We start from the raw sequence: 3,971 nt of genomic DNA, 5'->3' as shown, positions 1-3,971 counted from the left end.
GACCCAATTTTTTACTTAATTTTTACTCAATATAATTATGGTGAAAACTCATGTACAGTCGACTTTACGTGAAGTTAATAGTTGAGAGTCGTTAAGTAAAAATTTAGTCAAATCAGTTAAATTATTTAACTGCTTTCAATTATAAACTTCACGTAAAATCCAAATTATAATTATAATCCAAATGTTTATAAATTTTATCAAATTTAGAATCGAATTAGAATAAAAAAATAAATTCGATATATATTTAAGGCTAAATTTAAATTAGATAAATCAGCCGGCCAAGTACCCCCTACCTGAAACCGAATGGCTGAAACTGAAGCACACAGATAAAAGATGCCGCGATCCGTGAGTCGTAGAAGAAGAGAGATAGAGAGCGAATTCCTTCTGACGTGGCACTTTAAGCTCATTAGCCATGACACGTGGCAAAGATACACTAGCGGACCCCATTCCCCCTAATTTTGCGGCCCATCATCCACTTGAAGCCAACCCGAACCGAAAGACCCACCTTAGAGAGCGCAGCCAAACATGGCCTTAACGCTGTGCTTGTGCGCTACATTTCTTGTTTGGCATTTTCTTCCTCCAAGAGGCAGGAAACCAAACCAAAGTAGTATTGAAAATTTGAAACTTCCGAACCTTGATTCTCATTGAAGGACAAAAATATCCCTCCCCATTATTGTTTTTACCTTTGTGTCACTCACAAATCACAATCTCTCTCCCTCACGTGCCAAGCTTGAACGGTCCTCCAACACAGAACTTGCCACTACCCCACTAATCTGTCCGTGACTCCCTTTTTAATTTCCAAACATTATTATATTTCAATAATTCTGTAATTAATTAAGTCTTTGGTAATATTAGTCGAATCAAAGAACCCACATCCCATTCCCAATCCCATTATCATCAACAAAAAAGAAGGTGAAGTCTCAGAGGTAGTGTCTCAGCTCTCAGAAGAACCATGCAGCATCAGCGGAAGCTTCTCCACCGCTACCACAGTTACGGAGAAGAGAGAAGAAGAAGTAACCAGCAAAAGAAGCATCAGGGAGGGAACAACAACAATGATGAAGAATCATAAGTGGAACAGCAACAGATCCCTGTCGAGGAAGCGCCCTCACGGCGAAGTTCTGGAATTGGTTCGACTCGGAGAGCTGGTATCCACTTGGACGCATCATCGGCGGAACCCTCTATCCCGGTCTCATGCTCACTGCCGCTGCGCTCTACTGGGTCGTTAGCTTGGGCTCTGGCTTCGATGTTTGGATATTTCTACATGGTTTCGACTTGGGGTGGTTATGTGTTTATCATCAATTTGGTGCCACTTTATGTATTGGTGTTGTTGGTTACTGGTGTATTGGTGTTACCATTTTGCGCCATTGATGACGACGAGGAAGGTGAGGGAGCAATTGTTGAGGAAGAAGGGGCCAGAGTGGGGGTTGAAGAGAGAGAGAGAGAGAGTGAGTAAGAGAGAGAGGGGTTGAAGATAAGGTAGGGAGTGCCACGTAGGATCAGATTCCCACGAACCAAGCTCAGATCCAAGTCAGGGCACTTTTGTCACACGAAAGGCATCTATCATGGGTATAACTTTAGTTTCAGGCTATCATGAGTACAAATGTCAGCGTTTTCATCTGTCATGGATACAAATAGTCATTTATTCTAATTAAAAATATAATTGATTTAAAAATAAATAAATATAAAATTAAAATAATATAAAACAATTTAACTGTGTTTTTACTATATATCAATTTTTTTTTTACCAAAAATAGGAGACTCGAACCCGCAACCTCTTAATTGAGTATGGAAAGACTATGCCATTTGAGTTATTACTCATTGACAATACAATAAGTAAATTAGTTAACGGTGAATTCAAATACGATATTCATATCCAACTAAAATATATCAAAAGATCTATTTAATGTGTTAAATAAATACATAATTAAATTTATTGTACGATGTATTAATATAAAAAAATATAATTTATCCTCTCATTATAGTTCAAATGGCATAGTCTTCTCATACTCAATTAAGAGGTTGCGGGTTCGAGTCTCCTATCTTTAGTAAAAAAAAAAAATCTAACAAAAAAAAAAAGTCTTTGTTAATGTATACGTTATCACATGTAAGTGTTATCGTAAATTGGCAGCAAATAGCATTGATAACTCTTGAGTTTATTAATTAGAAGCAATCATGCATGATTATAAACAGATTAAGGTGTATTTATTTTATTTTCTGTAACGGTCCAAATATATTTCATTAACTAGTATGCTGAGTAGAATATTTCAGAGACCCCCATGCTCCTGTTGGTCTGCTGCTGCTCCTATTTGGCAGTCAACAATATTAATGTGTCTTCAGTTTCTGCTACAATAATTCACCTCACCTAATCAAAACCCAACGAGCAACCGTTGGAATATCATCTCTATTGTCACATACTACGAGAAACATATGCATAGCATGATATCTTTCCTCTTAAATAATTTTTTATAATCAATATTTCTGAATTTCTCTCCTACAACACTAGAATAATTATTTGGAATTGGAGGATATATTTAATATGATATTATTATTTATTAGAAAATAGAAATCACTGCAAGAAGAAGATGATTTAGGTGAATAATGATTTGTTGGTTTTAATAATACTAATGATCATAGTAGGAAGATGAACGGCTGGGATTGACTACCCTAGGGATAACCACCAAAACTCACGTGCACGGCATCCACCCAATACAGCGTCATCAACTATGCGGCTTGGGATCCAGTGCGAAGATCCCATTTTCCCATCCCCAAGCACTGGTCACTCACAGCGTAGCTTAGGGACTTGGTGTTCGCGCGGTCTAAAATGCGCCATTTCATTGTAAACAAACGACACCGTTCCCTCATGGTTCCTTCCCCACAAAAGCGCTCGTTTCTCAATGAAGTGGAAAGAAAAAGGACAACTTTTCACCCTAGCCAAATCTACTTTTTAAAACTTTGTAATTACTATAGTTCTATTTTCTAATAGAAAAGGATCAAGGAGTAAATAAAAGGGGAAAATAGTTTATTTTATGCGCGTGAAATGTGGGTCCCGCTAAGCGATGAGGTGGGGATGAGTTGCGAAAAGATAACGGCAATGGGGACGAACGTTAAATGAATTGAAAGAGAGAGAGGCGGTGCAGGAGTGACGGCGTTAAGTACGGGGGGCAACGGCTACTTGAGGGTGGTGAGTGGTGAGGTGGAGGCGGAAGGGGACAGCCGGACAGCGTGTCACGTCAGCTGTGAAGCACCAAGTTGCAACTTGGCCATTAGAATGAGAATCAGGGGTTGATATGACATATATTTGGCAAAACAAGACAACGGCATTACAATGGTCAATTATTCACATCAATCAAATACTAAACTATTCATCCCCTTTTTTTAATCTCATTTTTAATTTAACAAAATTTTGTGATAAATATATTTTATATTAAAAGTAATATATATTTATGATCATAATAAATTCATTTGAATGCAATTTTTTATCTTTTTTTTAATTAGATAAATGTTTTAATATATTTGTAAAGAATCATGCGTTTTGATTGGGGGCGCGCCAAGTTCTACGCTGCTGGAAAATTGATTATCACGTGAGAGCCGCGTGGCATAATCACTGGGGTCATGGGCGCCGAATTTTCGAACGCTGGCCTACGCAATTCTCATTTTTCGTTCATTTAATGCCCTTGCTCCTATCACACTTATTTTCGCATATTGACACGTGGTTTGATAACTTTGATCCATAGAAGTGTGCAGGCACACGAGGGTATTAATGTCTTTCAATACTTGGAAGGTGATATACCAAAAATATGATCGGAAGTTTATATCAAGGAGCGATAAAGACGTCTAAAAATTTTTTTTTAAAGATAATTTTTAGTAATTAAAATTTAACATATATAATCAATTAAATCATATTATTTTTATCAAAATTAGGTTAGACAAATTGATTTAATCGAAAAAATAGTGAATCAAATCTTAAATTA

This window comes from Arachis ipaensis, chromosome B03, assembly GCF_000816755.2.
Source record: "Arachis ipaensis cultivar K30076 chromosome B03, Araip1.1, whole genome shotgun sequence".
Taxonomy (NCBI): Eukaryota; Viridiplantae; Streptophyta; class Magnoliopsida; order Fabales; family Fabaceae; genus Arachis; species Arachis ipaensis.
The sequence above is the reverse complement of the archived record's forward strand: the minus strand, read 5'-3'. Positions refer to the sequence as shown.